At 50.6% G+C, this 24572-nt stretch overlaps 1 protein-coding gene across 1 annotated transcript in view; it reads right to left on the reverse strand.

The window, feature by feature from the left end:
• Positions 1–24572, reverse strand: part of HIVEP3 (HIVEP zinc finger 3) — a 378357-nt gene that overhangs the window by 94452 nt on the left and 259333 nt on the right. The window contains 1 exon segment of the mRNA XM_045476889.1: positions 3503–3700. The gene's annotated coding sequence lies outside the window, so the exon portion shown is untranslated.

Consider the following 24572-nt stretch of genomic DNA (forward strand, 5'->3'; position numbering starts at 1 on the left):
ACCAGAGCAGGAAGGCAGCCATAGATAATGTGTAAGTGAATGGCACGACTATGTTCCAACAATATTTTATTTACAAAAATCAGGAAAGAGCCTGGATTAGACCCGTGGGCAGTAGTTTGTTGACCCTTAATCCAGACTCTGAGATCTCAATGTTTTTATTGATGGACGTTCATAATAAATACATGTCAAAAATTGGGCACCTGGGTGGCTCAGTTGGTTGAGCGTCCGACTTAGGCTCAGGTCGTGATCTCGCGGTTTGTGAGTTCAAACCCCACACTGGGCTCACTGCTGTTGGCACAGAGCCCGCTTCAGATCCTCTGTCCCCCTTTCTCTCTGCCCCTTCCCCTCTTGCGCTCTCTCAAAAATAAATAAAAACATTAAAAAAAGAAAAGATAAATGCATATCAATAAACTGCCAATATAATCTGTTTTATATTATTGGCATTCCATGTATGATTCGACTTTTAAAAATGGCTTCTAAGACCGTAGAAGTTTGCAGACTACTGGCCGAGGGCTTTGCTGCTGAGAAAATGCTCTAGTGTCTCTTTTCAAATTAGGTTCATCTTGACTTACTCAGAAATCACATTTACTCTGGAGAGAGCCTCAGTCCAGGTTCCCAGTAGAGGGGGGCCATGACTCCACATCCCCCTGCCCTCCAGTAACCTCAAACATAGCTGTTGCCAAGCTCACATAGTGTGAATGGGCCTCCCCAGCATAGGGGAGTGTGCAATGTCAATGAAGGCTGGCCCCCAGCTGGCTCCTACCTGATATCCCCACCTGCCCGGGCCTGAGCCCTCTCCCTCGTTCAGAGGCCATATGTTCCAGCACCCTCCGTGGTGGCTAGGGAGGCTGTGCCAGCTGTGGGCCAGGAACACCCGGACACTCCAGAAGCCCTGAGTCGGCACCCCATTAATCACAGAGGCTTTTATTCCCCAGGGAGAGCACAGGAGGGGGTTGGGGACCAGACTTCTTGCTGGAACTGACATTTCATTTCCCTCTAGACCAGTCCCATCCCTTACGGATTCTTCCCTGCAGCTGTCAGAGCCCACATGGACAAAAAGGGCATTTAGCAGTAAAGTAGGGGAAGGCAATGCGAGGTCTGGGGAGGATCCCCACCTGTACTCTCCTTGACGGTCCTCCCATATCTCTTCCTGCATATCCCTCTGAGGTTTCTGTTTCCAGCCAGGTTCAAGTATTTCCTGCGCACCTACCCTAATAAACCCAGATCCTTCCCCGAGACTGCTGGCGGAGAAGACCCACAAAGGCTGTGACATACGCAGATGGAAACAACTGCTAAACCGCGGCACCACGAGACGTCCCATGATGCCATGGAAGGGGACCGACTCATCATGGCACTGTTGATTCCTATGAAAATGTCGATATTCCTGGGGAAGGGTCATCCTTGAAGCTGTTATTGCCTTTCTTCAGGATGCGTCTTGGTGGAGAAGAGAGTGCTGGGTCTTCTGTGGCCAGAGGCTCTGCTCATTACTTGCTGTGTGATTATCTTTAAATCACTGAACCTCTCTGTGCTCAGTTTCCTTATCTCTATAAGAGGGGCGATAGAAGCAAGCCTCACTCGGGTCTGTGCGGTACTCGGATTTGCCGATAAAGTCCCAGGCCCCATACGCAGTGTTGGTGGCTTTACTTCACTCTGACTCTTACGCTGGGAACCAGATGGCCAGGGCATGGCAGACATGTCACAGCACAGCAACCAGGAGGGCAGAGAGGTGGCCAACCTGCCTGCACGAGTCCGAAGGGCTGCTCCCATTTGGGGATCCCTTACTACGTGTCCAGCAACGTTCCAGGGGCCTTCCCTGCATCTGCACAGCAACCTGTGAGGTGGGCGCCATTACTTTCCCATTTTACAAGCGGGACCAAGCAACTTGCCTCCTAAATCGTAAATGCCTCACAAAACCGGTAAGTGCCTGAGCTGGGATTTGAACCCAGGAAGGTCCAGAGCCTCCACTATTAAGCACCACATCTAACTAGTTCGTGGCACATCTCTCAGAGTGAGGCACAGAGTGAGGCAGTCCTTCTTCCTCAGAGTCCAGGGGTGACTCCCCCACCTCCACTGGAAAACCCCGGTCACGGCCTGGGTCAAGGGGGCCCACGTGGTGCAGCTGAGCTGTGGGCAGAGGCCTGGGCCCAGCTACCCCAAGGGTCCCCATGGAGGAAGAACAACTAGGTACAGTGGTGCCCTCTTCGAGGGCTGCCCGAGGCCCTAGCCTCCTCTCTGTAAGTGCGAAACCACTAGGAGGATGGGGATGAGGCATTGCTCACCGCACGCCAGGCTGGGAAGGCCCTCAGGACTCACAGCCAAGCCCAGAGACCCAAACACAGGGAGAGCATCACCAGAGTCCCCAGAAAGAGGCCCCGGAGCACCCACACATCGGCTGCGTCTGAGTCAAGATACAGATTCCTGTTTCCCCCGTCCCAAGAGTCTGCTTCAGAGAACATGGGTGGGCCAGGAAATCTGCTTTGGTGGGGGTAAAGTTTATTTATTTATTTTGAGAGAGAGCCAGAGACGGCGCGAGTGGGGGAGGGGCAGAGAGAGAGGGAGACAGAGAATCGCAAGCAGGCTCTGCCCTGCCAGCGCAGAGCCCAACGCAGGGTTCAAACCCACGAACCGTGAGATCGTGACCGGAGCCGAAACCGAGAGTCGGCCGCTTAACCGACTGAGACACCCAGGCTCCCCCTTTGTTTTCACCAGGCAACCCCTGCAACCTACTTCGGTGATTCTGACACACCCCGAAGCCAGGCAAAACATCCAAAGACATATTCCCAGCCCAAAGAGCTCTAACACCACACACCTAGCCTGAACCACAACCTGAACTTCTAACCTGGAGCCACAGAGCATACCGGAAGAGCTAAATATTTATATACACAAATACACAGATGGACGCCGAGGCCCCTCCTCAGGCTAACTCAACCAGCATCTCTGGAGACAAGGTCTTGCTACTAGAAATTTTTAAAAACTTTCTAGATGATTCTAACGTGTAGCCAGGGCTGAGAACCCTACATCCTTTCACTTCTTTACTGCAGGGAGGGTCCTGAAGAGACGCCGCTCAGTCTGCAACACCCCCTGTGCTCCTCTGAGTAGTTAGGGGGTGGCCAGGGGCTCTTCAGGCAAGAGCCATCATGGGGGTGGGGGGAGAGGGGGACAGAAAAGACGGTGGAACTCTGGTGTGTGGGCCATCATGTGAGGAGGCTGCGGTCTCTCGAGAGGAGTTGTTGCCACGGACAGAATGGAAACTGAGGAACTGGGAAGACAACTGAATTTGGGGGGAGGCAACGTGGAGGCAGGGAAAGAGTGCTGACCCTCAAGGTCTCTGCTCTTGGCCAAGGAAGTCCTGATGACTTCCAGTTTCCACATAGGCTCAAGGAAGGCAATAGTAATAATAACAACAACAATACATTCGGAAGAGGAAGAACAGTAGAGAGCTCATGCAAAAGACCAAAATGGCGCCCCCATCAAGCATACTCACTGATGGCCTGTTTCTTACCTGTGCTGAAGGCACCACTTTCGATGACCAAAACTAAAACACTGTTCTCTTTGGAAACCAGCGTTCATGTCCACTTCTGCTACGTGGCCTTCCTCTCATGCTCTGCTCTTCCCTCTGGAAGGGAGAGCTTGCCTGGCCAGTATCTCTTGAGGCTCCACCATGAACTAGTTAGAGGCTGCCAGGTTTGTGCCTTGAATCCTGCAGGAGACGGCCAAAAAAAGTATGATCAAAGAGGTTGCTAGGTCAACTTCTTCAGACACAGAACAACCTCTGCCCGGTCCCAGGAGGCCCAGGCCCCCAGCTCCTCCCAAGCTGCTCATCTTGGGCTCGATCCCCACGTCCCTTGGGAAGACAATGTGGCATGGTGGTCCTGGTACCATGTTGTATCTTGCACACGGCACCTAACTTCTCTGAGTCCCCTGTTTCTTCACCAACAAGTAGGCAGAATTCTAATTCTAAGATGGCCCTTAAGGTTTCCCGTCCCCTGATGTACACATGCTGCATAATTCCCAGGACTGTGAACAGGATGGACTTTGCTCTCATGCTTAGGTTACGTTACAGGACACACCTGACCCCAAAATAGATTATTCCATGGGCTTACCCTACCCAAGAAAGTCCTTTAAAAGCAGAGTTTTTTTCTGGCTGGTCGCAGAAGAGGAAGTCATGGGAATTACAATCAGGGGGATTTGACTTGCAAGGTTGCTTCCTTGAAGATGGAGGGGGCATGTGGAAAGGCCACCTGAAGGGGTGCAGAGAAGCACCCCCCCCCCCCCCCCCCCCCCACTGACAGCCAGCAAGAAAAAGGACCCGAGTCCTACAACCAATGGATTGTATCTGGATTCTGACATCAAGTGAACAAGGCTGGAAAAGCAGAATTTTCCCCAGGGCCTCAGCACAAGCGCTCAGCCCACAGGTACCTTGATTTCATCCCTGAGCAGAGGAGTCAGCCTCTCTGTACCAGAATTCTGACCTCTAGAACCACGAGCTAACAAACAGGCGCCACTAAGTTTGAGATGGTTTGCTACACGGCGAGAGAAAACGAATACAGCCTGCACAAGTGATGCATATTCGGGCCTGCGTGGAAATTAAATCCAATAGTTGGACAGAAGAACCGGATTCCCCAAATCACTAAACCAAATGGAGCACTCGAGGCCAAAGGGAAGGGGCTCAGGGGTCAGCGGATGAAGGAGGGAGCACCAGTTTTCAATCATCAACTTACACGCTGTTTGTAAGGATCAAATGAGAAAATACAGGGGAGGGCGTTTCGTGCTCCAGAAAGCCTGAGTTGTTTTAGTTGAGTGTAGTGTGCGTGTGTCGCATCCACGCTGCTCCCCTGGGCCTAGGCTTTGGCTTGTCTGCCGGAGGCAGTGTGCTGGGGTGGCTGAGGATGTGGCTCCTAGAGCTAGGGTACCTGGGTCCCCGTCCGGCCCTGTACTCGTGACCTCTGTGTCGCCTCCCTATGCCTGAATGCGGGGCTAAGAAATAGCGACCACCTCCCAGGGTTTTAGTGATTCGGTAGACCAGTGCCTGGCGCTGCTCTGGGCGTTATCCCACAGTACGCCCAGCGATCTGGGTCTGGAGTCACCTGCTCATGGGCCTGGGGCACTGTCATGACTTCCTTCTCTTGGGCACCGTGGTTTTCCTGGCACAGCCTTGGAAGAGTTAATGTTCCGGCAACTACGTCCCGCTGCTGACTCCTACGAAATGTGCAGGTAACTGAAGCCACTCTGCTCTCCCCTCCCCGCCACACCAGCTGCTCTGGAATCCAGCCAGCGCTGCCCCGCACCCCAGGGCAGCATTGCGCCACCCCACAGTGGCCTCCGTCTATCATTCCCTGATCCTGCTGCCCGAAGCATCCGAACTTCTCACCACTCCTTGGTTTTCATCAACCCCACATCCTCTGATAGATCTGTTATTAATACAAACAGCTGTGCTCTGTCCCTCCCAGGGTCAAAACCCTGATTTCTTAGGACGGGCTATCCTATGAACACTGTCTACAATTCCCCACCTCTGAGCGTAGAGAGTCCGGAGTCTCACAGGCCTTGTGGACTGCACACAGCTCGGCGGGGTCAATCTGACCCACTCCCCACCCCTAGAGACTGGCACAGGGTCTCACACACAGTCGGACTAGAACAAGTCTCTTTAGAACCTAGCTGGGTTGCTCATTCATTGAACCGAGCACATTCAGCACCTATTTTGGGTCAGGCCCAGTGGGAAGGGCAAAGATTCAGTCCCTGCCTTCAAGGGGATCACTGTTGTGGGAGGAGGGGCCAGGAACAAAGGGATGCATAGACTCACTGGTTCTGAGCGACTACCCCTTGAAGTCAGGAAGAAAAGAGTAGTTGATTCTGATGATGTCTGAATGGGTGAGAGAGAAAGACAGAGTAAGAAGTGTACATAGACAGGAGACCCCAAACTGCGCGAGTGTCCGAAGAATTTCATGCTGCCCGTGTGGCCGGAGGTGAGAGGTGGTGATAGCTCAGGAGGCGAGAGCTGGGCAGGGGGAGAACTTGGTATATGTAACAGGCTGGGCTTGATCTCGCAGCCGAGGGAGGTCACGGAATCGTCTTAATCAGCGAGGTAATGCAGTGGGGACCAGAGGTGTGGCTGGAGCAGAGGACGGGCTCAGGTGGAGGGAGCGAGCCACTGCTCGCCATCTGCCAGCGGGGCCAGCACTGCCCGAGTGCCGCTCCTGGCCTCCAGCAGCAGGTGAGTGGGCCGGGCGGACCCGCCTGCATCCGGTCACCAGGAAAATGTTACACACGCCTGACGTTCTACATGGTAGGTGGAGCCCATGGGTTTACCTCTTCTCCCCCAAACTCCGGGGACACAGAACAACGTCCAACGAAATAAGAAAGGTTCAAGTAAGAACAGTCTCAGAGAAGCACCAGCCGGCCAGCAAGTCTGAGCAAAAGCAGACAAGGAGGAATGACAGAAAATCGAATCAAAGCTAAGGCGGCTTCACCCACCAGGGGCAGGGAAAGGCCCACGTGCCAACTGCCAGGGAGGGAATTGTGCTCGGAGGCCGAGGGAGCCAGGGCAGGGCTGGCTGGCCAGAATTACTGAAATCCAAGGGTAATGAGTGAATCCTTCAGGTTTCCAAAGAGACAAGAGTGGGAAGGACAGGAGACCCGAAGCCACCTACCCCGCACCTTACTGTCTTCCTTAGCATGACTCTCTTCCAGGAGACTCTAGCCCTGACACATGCTTTGACTGCTCTTTGCAGAAACTTCCTGAAGAATCCATCAGCTCTTCAATCAACAGTTTGTGCCCTAAGATTCTTGGAGTCCCTTGTCTTGCCTCAAAATCCCCCCCCCCTTACCCTCACCCCCAGCCTGTTGTGTGGTATTCCTTGCACCATCCTGATGAAGCTCCCACACTGACGTATCCATTTAAAAAATTTTTTTTAATGTTTATTTTATTTTTGAGAGAGAGAGAGAGAGAGCAGGGGAAGGGTAGAGAGAGAGAGGGAGACAGAATCTGAAGCAGGCTCCAGGCTCTGAGCTGTAAGCACAGAGCCTGAAGTAGGGCTCGAACTCACAAACCAAGAGATCATGACCTGAGCCGAAGTCAGACGCTAAACCGACTGAGCCACCCAGGCACCCCTTGACATATCCATTTTAAAGGAGACTTTCAACCCTCAGCAAATCCCGATCTTGCTGCCTCCTCTGGATATGATAAAGCTCCATGGAGGTGATGTCACCCTTTACCCAGGTCAGCAGTGGGCTCAGCTTTGTCTCTGACTCTCCAAAAATTTTGAGAATCAAATTGCCATTGGACTTGACATTACTAACTGCCAGAAGGCAACAAATACTACAGAGGTCTGAGGAAAAAGGGTTAAAAGATCTGTTACTCCACTGGCTCTCAAAGCCAAAGACAGAAGTACTAAAAATAGTATGCCACTTATCTTTTCTTAAAACAATTACTCAAGGAATTACTACCACAAAATTAAAACTGTATCAGAATAAGTAACTCGAGAAAGGGCAAGACAGGATACACAGGAAACAGTGATGAACAATAAAAGAAAAATGCACAGTCAAATCTAAGCAAATGCTGATAATAATGGTCTCATTTGGCTGGGAATTAGCTCCTTGACACTAGAGAAGCATGTGTTTTAATTTTTTAATTTAAGGGTAACCATTTCCAGAAAAAAAAAAAAAGATACAGACCTCTTAACTACTGTGTGTGGGGTTAGGGGGAGAAACAAAAAATTTGATTAATTAATTCAATTAATTAAGCGTTAGACAGGTAAAGGAAAAGGTATCATAACCAAAAGACATAAAACAAGCCCAAATGTATCAATAAATAGAACAATGTGAGTAAATTAAATGACTGTATTTTGAGATAAGAGATTAGGTTGAATGGAAAAAAAAAAAAATCCAGCCATCTGCTGTTTGGAAGTGATACACTTAAAACAAAAGGACAAAGGTTGAACTAAAAAAAAAAAAAAAAAAAGGCAAAAAAACATAATAACAAAATGGTAACAAAAAATCCAGGAAAGTTAATGTTAATATCAGACAAAATGTAAAAATGTTAAATAGAATAAAATGGGGCACTTAAGATTGCTAATGGGTCTATTTCTCCAAGAAGACACATGAATCATGAACCTTACCTTCACCCTGAACAGTGGAACCATAAAATATATGAAATAATACAGTTTTAGAACCACAAGAAGACCAACACAGAATAGTGTCTTAAACACATTACTCTAAGTCTGATGGTACAAGTAATCTCCAAAGAAAAGTAGGGAGGTTCTGAAGATACAGCTGGTAAGCTTAACTTCATCCATACGCAAGAAGCAGAGAAACCGTCTTTTTCTCCAATGTCTTTGTACCTGACTACAAGAAAATCTCAAATTCCAACATGTATACCACAGTCTGCAGTCCCAATGCAACGGAGTTAGAAATTAACAAGCAGCTAAATAAATTAAATAAATAAATAAATAAGTAAGTAAACCATGTGCATGCTAATTAAAAAATGCTTTTCTAAATAACTTGAGTCAAAGAGGCACAAAAATACCTTTGTAGAATATTGATAATTAAAATATGCTTTTCTAAATAACTTGAGTCAAAGAGGCACAAAAATACCTTTGTAGAATATTTATGAATGCATGACATTGAGCATCCTACTTTTTAAAAATCTGGGGAAGGGACACCCGGGTGGCTCGGTAGGTTAAGCATCGACTCTTGGTTTTGGCTCAGGTCATGATCTCATGGCTCATGGGTTTGAGCCCCACATGGGGCTCTGTGCTGTCAATGCAGAGCCTACTTGGGATTCTCTCTCTCTCTGTTCCTCCCCTGCTCGCTCTCTAAATCTCTCTCTCTCTCTCTCTCTCAAAAATAAATAAATAGGGGTGCCTGGGTGGCTCAGTCGGTGAAGCATCCGACTTTGGCTCAGGTCATGATCTCACGGTCTGTGAGTTCGAGCCCCGTGTCGGGCTCTGTGCTGACAGCTCAGAGCCTGGAGCCTGCTTCAGATTCTGTGTCTCCCTCTCTCTCTGGCCCTCCCCCATTCATGCTCTGTCTCTCTCTGTCTCAAAAATAAATAAACATTAAAATAAATAAATAAATAAATAAATAAACTTAAAACATAATAAAATAAAATAAAATACAAATCTGGGGAGTGTAACCAAAACTGCATTTGGAGGGAAATTCAGACCTTAAATGCTTTCGTGATAAAATAAGAAAGACTGAAACCAAATGAATTAAGCATCTAACCCAAGAAGCTGATAAAGGGTAGAATAAACAAAATGATCTATCTGGAAGAAATGAATAAGTTGAAAACAAAAATGAGTGAACGAGAAAAGCATAGCAGCCACCATGAAAGAAATACACAGCTGCAGACTGGCTCTCTGAGACCAACCCCAGGGACAAAGCCCTGGCTGATCTGAGTAACAGGAAAGGGCACAATCACAAATAACCATTAAGAAGGGCAGTATAAACAGGTATATGAACATTTTTTTAAATTGAGAGAAATTCATACATAACTTGATGTCAATGAATTTGAAAACTGATGATTTTCTAGAAAATTATAAACTGTAAAACCGAAGAAGAGGGAGAACCTGATGACCAGTAACCGTATAAGAGGCTGTCGAAGGTGTAATTACAGTGGAGGAAGAATGGATTATTTAATTTTTTTTTTTCAACGTTTATTTATTTTTGGGACAGAGAGAGACAGAGCATGAACGGGGGAGGGGCAGAGAGAGAGGGAGACACAGAATCGGAAACAGGCTCCAGGCTCTGAGCCATCAGCCCAGAGCCCGACGCGGGGCTCGAACTCACGGACCGCGAGATCGTGACCTGGCTGAAGTCGGCCGCTTAACCGACTGCGCCACCCAGGCGCCCCAAGAATGGATTATTTAAATAAGAAAGCTGTGACAACTGGCTGGCTGTCTATCCCTTCAACAAGTACTTACTAAGCACCTACTATGTATCAGGCACTGTTCTGGGCACCGGAGAGTCAGCAGTGAACAAAACAGAAAAGATGCCTGCTTTTCAGGATCTGAGGATCTAGCCAGGGAAGGTGCGTGTAAACCTACAAGCATGAAATAAATGGGATACAGTGAGGGAAGGCAGAGGATTCTATTTTAAATAGAGTATGTGCACCAGACTTAACACAAATTTATTGGGATTAAAGAAATAAATAATACATATCAGCAAGTCCGTGAAAATACCAGAACTATTAGAATATTTGTGTACCTTAGTGTTGGAAAATAACTTTCAAAGGCTGAACTGGACCTCCATGCTCTTAAAGGAAAAGATGAATAAATGTGCTTACATAAAAAACACTAAGCCCTACATACAACAAAAGGCCCCAGCAACAGTTACAAAGCAAATGACAGGCTACGTAAAAATATTTGCAACATATAAAAATAGGGCCAAGGTGCCTGGGTGGCTCAGTTAGTTAAGTGTCTGACTCTTCAAAAAATTTTTTTTAACATTTTATTTTATTTTTAAATTTTTTAAATGTTTATTTATTTTTGAGAGAGAGACAGAGTGCAAGCAGGGGAGGGGCAGAGAGAGAGGGAGACACAGAATCCGAAGCAGGCTCCAGGCTCTGAGCTGTCAGCAGAGCCCGACGTGGGGCTCGAGCTCACGAAGCCAAGATCATGACCTGAGCTGAAGTTGGACGCTCAACAGACTAAGCCCCACAGGCAAATGTTTGACTCTTGATTTAGGCTCAGGTCACCATCTCATGGTTCATGAGATCAAGCCCCATGTTGGGCTCTGTGCTGATGGCGTGGAGACCGCTTGGGATCCTATGATTTCCTCTCTCTCTGCCCCTCCCCTGCTTGAACTCTCTCCCTCTCTCTCAAAAATAACTAACCAAACATTTTATTTTTTTTATTTTTTTTTTCAACGTTTATTTATTTTTGGGACAGAGAGAGACAGAGCATGAACGGGGGAGGGGCAGAGAGAGAGGGAGACACAGATTCGGAAACAGGCTCCAGGCTCTGAGCCATCAGCCCAGAGCCTGACGCGGGGCTCGAACTCACGGACTGCGAGATCGTGACCTGGCTGAAGTCAGACGCTTAACCGACTGTGCCACCCAGGCGCCCCTCTAACCAAACATTTTAAAAATAGGGTCATTATCCATGATATATAATAAGTACCCACAAAACATTAGGAAAAGCTAACAAAATGGAGAGAGGAAATAAATAATTTTCAAGAAATGAAAATGTCTAATAAAGATAGGAAAAGATGCTTGGCCTCACTAATAATTAAAAAAGATATAAGTTCAAGTCAATATCAACTCTCCCCCATTTGGTTGGCAAAGAGGAAAATGATGGCCACCATCAGAGCTGGAGACAAGAGGTGGCCAAAATTTACGTGGAGCCAGTGGCTTCCCAAGTGCACACACAAATATACATCATCTTCCAGGAACGTACACACAGATGTCACACACACGTGATCACTGCAGCAACATTTTTACCAGTGAACATGGAAACAACCTTACTATCCATCACTAGGGAACTGGTTTAATAAGTGAATGCTGATAAATCCACCCAATGGAATAGTCATGGGACTATTTCTTAATGGAAAATAATTACACACTCCTACCAATAACAGAGATACTCAGTGGTTTTTTTCTAGGTGTTGAACATGGAGTTCAGCCCTTCTCCTGGGCGATCTCCCTCCCCTGCCAGAGCAGGATGCAAGGCAGGACTGGGACCCCAATTTCCACATGAGGCTTGGCAAGGTTAGGAGACCTGGTAAGTGGTGAACTTCGGTCCATCTGACTCTGGAACCCCCACTCTTAGCCACTACACTCACTTCCTGTCAGTGGAATGGTGTGAGAAAGGGGGCAAAGTAGCATCAGACACACACATGTCGGTATGGCTGTGCCTGCTGTGGTCCTGGAGAATAATCCCCAAGCTCTCAGCTCATCTGAGGGCTGGGACTGCAAAGGGACAGGGTTTGGAGTATGCACTGTCTTCTTTATACATTTCTAAATTGTTCTTTTTTCTTTTCTTTCTCTCTCTCTCTCTTTTTTTTTTTTTTTACAATAAGCATGTTATGACTTTTATAAAGACAGTAATTCAAAAATGATATCAAAATGTCTTCTTTTCAGAAAATAGCTGAACAAGGAAGGCCTATCAGGGAAAGAGGGGCCCATGTGCAAGGTGGCGCCCACCCATGGCAGGAAGGACTCTTCTGCAGTTTTTCTGCAGGCCCCACCCAAAACCTCAGGGGGAGGGAGGGCCGTCCTCTCCACTCCCCACCCTCCCCATGGAACCAAAGCATCGCGGCACATCCGGCCTGGGCACTGGGGTTGGCATCACCGCAGGGGAAGTTCAGCTGTGATGGAATGAAAGAAAAGCCCCAGATGTCTGCAGGGGCCAGCCTCACTGCCACAGCGTGAGGCAGCCAGGACGCCACGACTCCAGCACTGGACCTCACTCCCCAATCCCAGAGAAGGCCCTGGCTGCCCTCCTGACACACAGCCTGTCCCACCACTGTGAACAGGACACCTGCAAATAAGGCTGGCACATGGCTGAGCTGAGTCTGATCTGCGTGGGGCGGGGATTCGTGGGACAAATCTATCCATCTGTATTTTTATTTCCGCTATCATGGTCTGTGGGTCACTGAGGAGAGAGGAACACCCAAGACACTGGGACACACATGGCAGAATCACAAGGAATAGCCTTGGTGGGTCGTGCTGGGCTACTTAGCAAACGGGAGGGGAAACAGGGAGAATTACTGGCAAGCCTCATTTACCCAGCGCCACACAATCCTCATGGGTGGTGCAGAGTGTTGGTCCAGGCATCAGAAGGGCTTGGGTTTGGACCCTGGTTTCACCCAGGAATAGCTGTGTGACCTCAGATGAATTGCTTAACTTCTCTGAGCCTCACTTTCCTCACGAGTAAAAAGTGAAAAACATCACCCTTCCCTGGGTTTGTGGTATAGATCACACGAGACAACATGTGTGAGAGATGTGGCACAAACTCAGCAGACAAGAGGCACTCAATAAATGCCCTAGCCCTTCTCCAGCTTCTGCAAGCTGCCCTTCTTCTGTCAGTCTTCCCTCCTAGAGATCCTGTTTCACGACTGGCTCTGCAAATTTTTCTGCCTTCTTCCCTGCAGCCAGGCTGGGGGCTCTCACTTTTCTGGGGTGCTCACCTTTGCTTCAAATGCCTGCACTTGAGTCTGAGAACACTGTCCATGTGCACTGGGCAGCCCAGAGGCTGCTTCTGGATCTCTCCCGGGTCCTGGCTGCATTGTCCAGATGAGAGGCTGCTCCCTCCCATGTAGCAGAGTGAGGTGTCCCAGACAGGGAAAGCGAGCAGAGAGAAAGGCAGTGGGGCTCAGGGCCTCTGATACGGACGGACAAGACCTGTGTTGAGAGTACCTGGTGACTCTCAGTAAAAGCAGGGTTTTTAAAAACAGAGGATGCTGATACATTTCCAGTTGTTTCGAGGATAGAAAAAGAGGAACTTCAAGGGCAGGGTAAGGGATTCTGTGTCGTGAGAGGCAGGAACACCCGGGCCCCTAAGCTCCATATTGGGACTAGGCAGAAGGAATATTCATGGTTTTCAGGCACTGCAGGGATGGGGAGGGAGGCACTCAATGGCACACGGAGGGTACCCAGCCCAGGAGTCCAGGAGAATAAACAGTTGGCAGGGAGAGGAGCTGCGGTCGAAACCCCAGGGACTGCACCGGCTCAGACAAGGTGTAGAGGAGCTGTTTCCTGCCATACTGGGCCACGCCTTGTGGGGGCCCTCTCGCACCAGAAGTCTCCCCTCGCTGGTGTGGTAGAAAGCCCATTGGACTGGCTCACACTTGGGGTCCCGCTGCCTCCAGCTGAGTGACCTTCCACAAGGCCCTCCTCGTCACTGGGCTAGACCACAGGGTGCAAAGGGGAAGAGACCTGGGCCCCTGCCTCAGATGTCACAGATCTAGTAGGGAAGATGGGCCAGAAAATCAGCGATTATGGCCCTTTCTCCCAAGGCACCCCACACTTGGGCTGCTTTCTCCCCAAAAGGCTCATCACATCTTCCCCAGTTTGGAGAGACAGAAGGGACGGGTAGGGAGGGAAAACCAATGTTTGTTGACTGCCTACCATGTGTCAAAGCTGTCCCTACATTATGTCACTGTCACACTGATGCTACAGGCAGGCTCCTTCACCGTCACATGACAGTCGAGGGAGCAGACGTTCAGAAAACAAGGAGATGGGGTGGCCTCGCACAGCAGGACAGCCCCAGGCTTTGGTCACAGATAAAACTGGGTACCTCCAGCCTCTGCCACTGTGTGGCCTCAGGGGCCATTTAACACTTCAGGTCTTAGTTTCCCCATCTCTAAAATGGTCAGGAGAAGAATTAAATAACATAGAGGCGACTTTCCAAACAATGACCTTCCCGCTCTTCCTCTTTTGGTTATTCCTGATCGTTCAGCTTTACTTACACTTAACAAGGATTTTGTCCTCTAAAAGAAGGAGATTCCAGATCCCATAATGGGAGGACACGGAGAGAGAAGAGCAGGTCTAGACCCTGGGAGACCCCAGGGAATGCACAGCTTCAACCAACGGGCCCACCTTCGGGAAGCAGTCAGTAAGCGAGACCCGCTGGGAAGAAGCGGGCAGGGTGTGGGTGTTTGGAGGGACAATTGCTTTGTGTCCCCACAACGACTGCCTCTTGAGCTGAGAGGGGAAGCCTGGTGACCCGGGGCCCTCAAGGGACCCAGCTGAGCTTCTGGTCCCAACCTGCCCCCACTCCTGCCCAGGGCCGCCCCTCCCCCACCCCCGCCAGTTCAAGGGCTCAGTCAGGCAGCGGAGGCTATGCCAAAGGAAATTGTTTGCTACAGAGCCCTCTGGGTCTGCTCTGCCCTTCTTCCTTTTTTTGGACTCTGTGGCTGTTTGAGTGGGTACCTTTTTCCATAGAAAGTTTCCATTGCATCAATTATTTGCATTGCCACCTCCTATATGTAGGCCGCTCGAGTCGGTGAACCGACTCTTTGGGCCCTTTGGGCCCTTCCCAGTCTATAGGGGGGTCAGGAGGGCCTGGGTCAGCCCTCAGAGCCGCTGTTCGGGGTTGCCGGGTGGGTGGGAGGAATGGGCCCGACCCTGGCAGGACCACCTTTCATCTGCTCAGTCCCCTTAGGAAAGACCTTTCTAGGGTGGGATTTAGGAGCACAAGCTCCTGGGCTTGAATCCTTCCTCCTCGGCTTCCTAGCTGTGTGACCAGGGTCAGGTTGTTCATTTCACATCTCTGCCACTCAGTGAACTGGTTTGTAAAATGGTAACAAATGTAGCATCTACCTGGTCGGATCTAGGGAAGACTCCATTGGTTAATCCACATAAAATGCTTAGAACAGCGCCCGGCCTAAAGCCTCAGTAAGCGTCAATAACTGTGGATGAAGTTCTTTTCTGTCACCCTTGCTAAGACCCAGTGCCTGTCCCCTCATCTAGACCAACACATGACAGAGTCCAAACTGTCGTCCTGAGCTCACTCTCTCCACAAGGCCAGATAAACTGCCCTGATACCCAGCTCTCACCTGGCCCGTTCCTGTCCCAACTCCTTCAGCGGTTCCTCCTGGAGAGTATAGTCCCCACCTGGGATCACCCTCACAAATATGCCAGGATGCCCCTGACATCACCGTTCCCGTACAAACCCCTGCCCTTGCCAAAACTGCCTGCTCAGAGCGTTCATGTCCCCTCCCGTGCAGGGCTCTGTCTGGAATGCTTGTCTCTGTGCCACTGTGGCCGAATCCAACCACATCCACCATTGTGAGCCCAGCTCATATGCCCCCTCCTCCACGAAGCCTTCCATGACCAACCCTCCCTGGCCAGAAATGATCTCTTATAGATAGCATTTGGTCTCTTTATTGTGGCATTTACCTCCTCTCCCGTGTGTGTGTAATACAATATATACAAATTCTTGTCGGCATCACAGACAAACCACACGAACTTTGAGGACAGGACTGGGATGTGTCTGATTCATCTCTGTATCACTCACAAAGCCTTGAACATAACTGGTGACAATAAATGAGTGAATAAACACTGAGTTCTCTCAATTTACTACCCCCGGGTAACGGGAAAATATCTGTAGGTGTGTTGGTGAAGATGAATCAACATCCCGACAGCATCCACATGCTTTTCTTGGTTCCTCTTGGGGGAACCAGCAGATGGGGGTATCATCCAGGGACTGGGACCAACTGGCCTCTATTGCTGAGTCCCAGGTGAGCAGCCCAAGGCCCAGGGTCAGATTCTGAATCTCAGCACGGGTGTCTTGAAAGTCACCCAACGCATCCCGAGAAGTCCAGGAGCCATCAGTGACCTCTCCCTCATCCCCCATATCCCATATGTCACCAGATTCTCAGTGAACTGGCCCCTGAATGGTCTCAAACCCATTAGCTCCTCTCCACCCTGCCCACCCCCCGCCACCGGTCCGTGCAGTGCAGAGGGGTATTTCTGCGTCACAGAACAGCACAGATCACGGTGCTCCACGACCACTTCTGATGCCTGCTGACTGCCATCAGAAATCCAGATGCCTTTGGAAAGGGTCAGAGCCTCTTCCCCATAGGGCCACCGTGACCGTCCAGCCTCACCCTTCTCCTGACACTCTGCCTCACCCCTTGCCTTTCAACTACCTGATAATTCCTGAGCACATTGCCTTCTTCCCAGGCTTCAAACCCTTGTTCGCCCTGTCTCCTCTCTCAGGAGGGTCCTCCCTCCCCTTCTTTACCAGCCAGACTCCCCCCCGCCCCATCCTGTGAAAGCTCAGCTCTGGCCAAACCTCCTTCTGCCCCAGCCCCACCACTGTCCCGGGGCCCAGCCAGAGCTCCCTTCCCTCTCGCTCCTGGCCCTCCACCCAGAGCTTTGCTGTGACGCCAACCACATCACACTGTACCAGTTTTCCTTCCGCTGGGCTGCCTTCCCTGCAGATAGCCAGTGTCTCGGGGGCAGGAACGGCACGTACTGGCTGTGTACTCCCGTGCTCAGCACAGCAGTTGGGGTGCGGAATCGGCACACGACCACTGGCCTGCCTTCCAGGGTGTTGCCTCTGACATCACCACATCCAGGACAAGCAACAGGTGATTTTGCCAAACTGGCGGGTCCAAGGTCCACCTGAACCAAAAGGTTTTCCCGGGGAACCTGCCATCTCTCTCTGTGCTGCAGCCCGAGGACCCCGCACAGCTTGGCGCTCGCCCTTGTGCCTCTCCGGGACTCCGTTTCCTCTTCTGTCAGACCAAAGACCAAACAAGCCCATCTCGAAAGAACCCCTTCTGTTCTAACTCCCTGCTGAGGAGTGGATATTATTTATCAGCCAGAATAACTCTTCCCGATTAAAGAAAAACAAACAGAAGGAGCCAGGCATCCTTCTCTGCTCCTCCTGAAGCCAAGCTGGGTCTCCGACTCTGCAAATGATGCAAGGTGCCCTGTTGATCCTTGAAGGAATGCTCTCATTTGGTGGCATCTTCTATGTCTTTATGAGCCAAGGATTTAAAACACCCTTGCACATCTGTTCCTTTTTTTTTTTTTTTTTTTTTTTTCCTTTTCCAATTTTAACAATTGGGAGTAATTGGTCTTTCTCACTTCCATTTTACAGATAAAATAGGGCTCAGGGAAAGGAGCAGCTCCTGAGAGCCCTCCCTCCAGCCAGTGTGTGGGAGACAGAACAGGCCCCCGGGTCATCTGGGGCCCCACCCGACAGACAGGCAGGGAGCTTTAACAAAACAACAGCACAAACCTATTCCTGTGCTGTTCCCTGGGCTTTCTTCATACAGAGAGGTGAGGGTACAAAGCCCCACAGTGAGCCGGTGGGAGGGAGAGACGCCTAAGTTCCTAGAAGCCAGGTTCCTTCCAGGCAATGCTGAGAGCCAGACTTTGTCCAGGCAGAGAAGCCTGGGTTCCAGCCCCTTCTGCCATCGCACGCATCCAGTCCAGGACAGGGCAATGCCTTGTTCCACCTGCTGGTCTCCCCTGCCTTCCTGGCTGCGGGGCTCCTCCTCTAAGACACCCCCCCCCCCCCGCCACCCCACCCAGTGAGGGCTGACTGCACTTGATCTGTTAACCAAAACAGGGAGAGACCGAAGGTAAGGGGCTAGGGCTGTAATTCTGGGCCCTCCTTCCAGCCTAGCTCCTTCACTTCTTACCACAGCCTTGTGCTATTCCTTTGAGGACACAGTGGTCCTGTCTTCCAAATTGGATTAGAAACTCTTACATGGAAGCACACTGACGAGGAGCCCACCCCCCATCCCCGACACGGCATTCATCACCACTGTAATCAAGGAGCTAATGCATAATTACTCACTCTCTCCTTAAAGAATGTAAGTTCTCAGGGAAGGACTGTTTGTCTTGTTCCCAAGCTGCAGCCCAGCCCCTCACAGAGTATTAACAGAAAGTAGGCACCCAAGAAACAGTGTTGGAGTAATAAACTCACTCAGCCACTTACTCACGCATTTAATTGGAGGCAGAGGGGACCCGCCCTGGAGCTGAAGGTGACAGAGGGGTGTTCTGGTCCCAGCTCTGCCAGGAGCTCCCCCCTGCACCCTTGAGCAAGGCGTTTCCACTCTCCAGCCCTCAGTTTCCTCATCTATAAAAGGGAGCGTGGGGTTAGACCTTCCAGGCTTCATCTGTGTGACCCTGAGGGGCATACTACCTTGGACTCTGCGTCTCGGGCACCTCACCGGCCTCCCCACGTCCCGACCCTGGAGTTCCATGGTTTCTCTAGGTTTGCCCAGCTCCAGGCATACGGGAAGGACCCAGGATAGCAAGGGAAAAGGGGCTCCCAGGCAGAAGGGTGGCATATGCCCCAGGTGGGAGAATAGTTGTCACTCCTGGGCTGCACCTCGGGGAGAAAGGTTACCCATGGCCGCAGTGTGCTCAAGGGCTTTCATATCCATCGATCCTGCTCACCTCCAGCCTGATCTGCCCAAGGGTTCCCAGACGCCACAGCCAGGACTGACCCTGGGTGTCCCGTGGGCAAGTGTAGACCTCCTCGTCACGGAGAGTGGCTCCTACATGTCTGGGCATGACCAGCTCTAACCAGCGAATCCACTCGGCCTTCTCGGTTCTGGCAACTCCCTGCTGTGTGGCCGGTGGGTGGGTGGGTGGGTGGGTGTCGGGGGAGGAGCAGCAGAGGCTGGTGGTTAAAACCCAGACAACGCAAAGTCACCAGAGTGTCAGGTCCCACAGGGGTGGCACCAGGTGTCAGAGGAAGAAGTTACTTAGAGGGGACGGGACAGGGGGCCTTGAAGAATTGGAGGGCTGACAGAGGGGAGAGGGGTGGTGTTCCAGGCGGAGGAGACGGCACCTTCACAGCGTGCACCTGCAGGAGACCCCGCCCAGGGGTCTAAGGAGCTGTAGGCTCCCAGAGGGGAAGTCACTCTCCCACCTGGACAGCAAGCTAGCCAGCGGGGACCTGTGACCAGACCTCAGGAAAACAGAAGAACACATCTGCGACTCTCCCCTCTGAGGCACTCCGGCCACATCAGCCTCAGCCTCCCTCGTATATACTACTTGCTGTCACGGTAGCAGATCACCATCAAATTCAGTGGCTTCAAACAGCACAAATTTATGATCTCAGAGTTCTGGGGGACAGAAATCCATGCATTTTCACTGGGTTACAATCAAGGGGCTGGCAGGGCTCCGTTTCTCCTCGAGGCTCTAGGGAGGATCCGTTCTGTTTATTTGCTTTTCCTTTTCAACTTCTAGAAGCTGCTTGAATTCCCTGGTTCATGGCCCCTTCCACCTTCAAAGTCAGTAACGGTTGGCAGAGCCTTCCTAGAATCTGATTCTTCTGCTCCCCCTTCCACGTTTCAAGGGCCTTGTGATAGCCCTGGGCTCACAAGTGGATAATCCAGGATAATCTCCCGATTTTAAAGTTGGCTGATTAGCAGCCAGAATGCTATCTGCTGCCTCTTTGCCATGCGAGGTAACATACTCACAGGTTCTGGGAATCGGGACATGGACATCTTTTGGAGGCCATTATTCTGCCTATCATGCTGCATGAAACACATCTCCCCCAAATATAGCTTCAGGAGAAAGGCAGCACAGGCAGAGAGAGAGAGAGAGAGAGAGAGAGAGTCAGGAGACAAGAGCAGTGGTTTGGGGGGGGGGGTTATACACTCACATCCTACCAGCAGCAGCCACAGCGGCTTCCTGGCTGACTGCTTGGTGTGCATCAGCCTTGGAAAACTCATCATGTTTCCACACCGAACCGGGCACGTGCAGTTTCCACAGTGACAGCAGGAGCAGAGCCAGAAATAACCCCGCTGAGGGGGGAAAACGTCCCTTCCTTGGTGCTCCACTGGCTCTCACACACTCACTCTCTCTTGTCACTGTGGCTCTGCGGGCATGAGAGCCCCTTCCAGGGTTTGGGGACCACTGCGCGGTGGGGGAGGGGGGAGGGGGGAGGGATTCCCCCCCAGGGATGTGACTGTGGGGCTGGGCTGGCACTCTCGTCTCATCACCGGCACCCCTGTGGAAAGCTGTCCCCCACTCCTTCACCGTCTCACCACCCCTGAGCTGCAGGTCTATATAGCATCTCAGCCTTTCCTTCTCTGCTTTTGCCACCAAAGGCTGGGATCTGCTGGATACGCCCTTGGCCCTGACCCCCATGCTGCTCTGATCCTTCCACCCCTCCTTGGGCTTCTCCGAGCCTGGGCCCTACCTGGGATGGGGGCCCAAAGAGGGAAGCAGCCACTGTCATGAGACCAGCTGGTCCCCAGCTCTGCCTTTACTGGAGGCGAGTCCCGCCAGCCTTCTGCATTTCTGCCCTGGGAGTCCGGTCTGAGAAGCCAGGCCCAAACCCTGCTTCTTCCCAAAGCTCCCCTCACTGCCCTGGGAGGTTCCTCTAAGAATGAGATCGCATCCCCCGTAGAGACTAACAAATATCTGCGCCTCACTGTCCACAACACTTATACGACAGGGTGTCCCTCAGGCCCTGGGAAATACTTGCCATGACTGTTTAATCTCTCATGTTGTATCTAAGGAAAACGAGAGTTAACACAACTTCCACATGCTAGGTCCTGTGCTGAGTATTTTGTATGCACTTAGCTCATTTATTCTTCCCCTGGACTCAACTATTCTCATCCTCACCTTACAGAGGAGCGGAGAGTCAGAGAAAGCAAACAACTTGCTCAAGGTCACGCATTCAGACAGTGGTGGAGCCCAGACTGGACCCCGGCGTGCCAGACTCCAAAGCTGAGGCCACAGGCACCACGTCATTTTGGGCAGGGGGTGGGGGAGGAGGCTCATGGATGACCCATGCTGGAGGCTAAACAGGATGTTCCCAAGTTGCCTTCTAGAAAGCCCAGAGCCACTCAAGTGTCTCCGGTGTTGTTGATATAAACCGTGATACCGTGTAAGGTTGTATTTGGGCTACAAGGAGGGAATGCAGGAGGCCCCACTGTTTTAAGTGTTTGGAAATCACCAACCCTACCCTTGTGCCGAGGACAAGCCCAAGGCTCAGAAACAGAGGTGACTTTTGCCCAAAGGCAAGGGCTTCACTGCCACAGAGCTTTGCTGGGTTTCTCCCGCTCCGCGAAGGAACTCCCACTTATTCTCCATTCAGCCCTTTGCGCCGCTTGGCACAGAAGTTAGAATCAGATGTGGTGTGGGTCCTGGCTCCTGCTTTTACAGGGCTGCACGCCTGGCAGCTTGGCAGTGAAAACAGCCGAGTCTCCGTTTCCTCGCCTGTAAAGTAGGGCCCGTGTGGGTTACGACGACAGGCATAGGCAGGCTGTGTGTCAGTCGTGAGCCGTGCATCGTGATCACGGGTCCTGAGCCGCTGTGACGGGGAGATGGAAAGAGCCCTATACTTAGAATCAAAAAGCCTCTAGCACAGTCCCAGCTTTGATACTCACCACTACGTGTCTTGAGCCACCCACTTGACTTCTTTGAGTCTTACTCTTGGAGATAAAAATGTCTCCGTGAGGGGTTGGTTTGAATTTGAAATGAAGTAACACAGGGAAATGCTGGAGGCAGAAGGATCCCCTGGGGGGTGGAATCCCAGTCTCCACCCTGTACACTCCTGGATTCTATAGCCGAGGGGCAGGCCCCAGGATTCTTGCATCTTCCCAAGCCCCGCTTTCCCCTGGCCCATAGTTCTCTTTCAGGGAGTCAACAGAAAACACTGAGAAATCGCTCTAGAAAGCACTCAGTATGTGTTTGTGAAATAGAATAGACGAATCCTTGAACATCTGTTGAACTGCATGCACATGGCTGCTGGAAGACATAGGCCGGAGGAAATAAGCAATTTTCTCCAAATACATTTCCTGTGAAGTCCAAATGATGGGAATTGGGTTGGGGCTTCTAGGACAGGGAGGAAAATGCAATAACTCTCTTCCTGGAGGAACAGAGCACGAACTCTTCCCGTCCCACGGGGGACAGACCTGGCTGGAGGGTCAGAGCCCGGTGGCTCAGGGTCAAACCCAGGGAGGGATATTCCAGGGAGCCCCCTGGGGACTCGTTCCAAACCCTGTTCTCTTCAGCATCTTCATGCAGACAGGAAAGAAAGAACTGAAAATATGCTCATTAAATCTGCATCTGGCACCCAATTTGGCAGGGTTGCCAAAATTCTGTAAGACTAGAATTAAATTAGCAAATTGGAAGTAAAGTGATTTTAAGCAGACATGATGGAATTCATTAGGACCAGGTGGAAGCCAGGGGGGGAAGGGACCCAGGAAAGCCCACATGCCCCAGGAAAGAGGTGGGGGGGGGGGGCGCGCGGGGTGGGAAAGCCTGGCCCTGAATGGAAACAGAAGAGAAATCCGTGAGCCGACTTGACCCAAGTGATAAGATTCACCCTCAGAAGGTGCTGGTGACCAAGACGGCCCCATGCTGAAAGGTGAGGAGAGGCATCTTCTGGCAGACAGGAGGTGTGGGGACCATGAGAAAAGACCCCAGGGGAACTGCTGGAAACTGAGACAGGGCGGGCTCCCCAGATGGGGCCGGGGGCCCCTCAAGGGCAGGCATGCAGTGTGTCAGCAGGCGTGTTTAGGAGCCTTCAGTCTGGGGAAAACACTGGGATGGCCACAGAGGGGACAGGAGGTGGCACACAGTCCATGCAGGAACGGAAAAGGAAATAAGTATTCCAAGGGCACTTGCTAAAGCACCAGGCACTGTGTTGCTTGTCAAGTATCATCTCAGTTAATCTTCTCAATGATCCTATACTGCACAGATTAGTATTAGTCTTTTCATTTCCTTGGGCTCTCTTTTTTGTTTCGTTTGAAAAATATTTTAAAATACCCACAGAAGTATTTAACGTAAAATGTGGGCAAGCGCCTCCCCACCCTCCCCAATTTTTTAAAAAGTGTCTTTATTTATTTGGAGAGAGAGAGAGAATTGAGGGAGTGTGGGCAGGAGCAGGGGAGGGGCAGAGTGGGAGGGAGAGCGAGAGAATCCCAAGCCGGCTCCACGATGTCGGCAGAGAGTCTGATGTGGGGCTCGATCCCATGCATGAGATCATGACCTGAGCCGAAACCAAGAACCGGACACTGAATCGACTGAGCCACCCAGGCGCTCTTGCCCTCCCAAATTCTACTCCCTAGATGAAACTGCCATTAACAGTTCCCCAGTATGTTCCCACTCTGTTTCCATGAGCACAAAAACATATTTCAGTGTGCAGGTGCATACATAATTGTTTAACTTTCTCTGTATAAAAATGGGATTGTATTAAACATATCATGCAGAAACCTTTTTTCCAGGTAAGACCATGTTGGAAATGTCTTCCCATGTTGGGACCTACAGATTCACTTTTCTGTTTAAATGGCCACAAAACATTCCACGGTGACAAACGCACCATAATATATTTTTAACCATTGCCACTGCCGGCCACTGAGGACCCTTCCGATTTCTCCCTACTTCAAACAATTTCTCCCTTGTGCAAGCACATCTTGGTGCACGTGCATTTTCCTACAGCTGGGGAATTGCTGGATAGAAGCGGGCATGTACATTTTTCATTTGCATTGATACCAATTTAGGCTCACGCGTTCCCTTTGACCCCTGCCACCACTAGATCTCTCTTTGTTTTTACATTGTTGCCATCTGTAAGCATTCTAACGTACAATCCTTCGGTTTTTGGTAGCTAGAGCATTAGTCCACGTTCATGGGCTATTTTGTGAACTACCTATTTATATCTTTTGCACACTTTTAAAGACTTGCTTGGTTTTGTTTTTTTGTTTTGTTTTGTTTTGTTTTTTTTAGTTGATGGAATTTTCAGAAATAGCGATGACAAGTAACATGTAGCTTTCTATGCACCAGGACCTGCTCTAGGCTCCCCACAAGCTCCATAGCACTGAATCGACACCCTAAGAGGGAGGTGGTAGCTTCCGCCCATGTTTATGGCCAAAGAAGGAGAGGCTTAAAGACTTCAAATAACATCTCCGATCACACATTTCAGATGTGGGACAGGCCAGGGTCTGAGGGATGAGTTGAACCAACGATGTTGTCCTCAAATGAGATGTTTGTGAGGCTTCCCGGCCCCGCCCCAAGCTAAACCGTAGAGAAAGGACCCCTCCCCCACCTTAAATGTTTCCTCTTTCTGCAGGTCTCCCTTACTTTATTCGTGGAGTCTTTAAGAGCACATTGTTCTCATAATACCAGGTGAGGAAATTGAAATTCAGTTTCT

This window comes from Leopardus geoffroyi, chromosome C1 (assembly GCF_018350155.1).
Source record: "Leopardus geoffroyi isolate Oge1 chromosome C1, O.geoffroyi_Oge1_pat1.0, whole genome shotgun sequence".
Classification (NCBI taxonomy): domain Eukaryota; kingdom Metazoa; phylum Chordata; class Mammalia; order Carnivora; family Felidae; genus Leopardus; species Leopardus geoffroyi.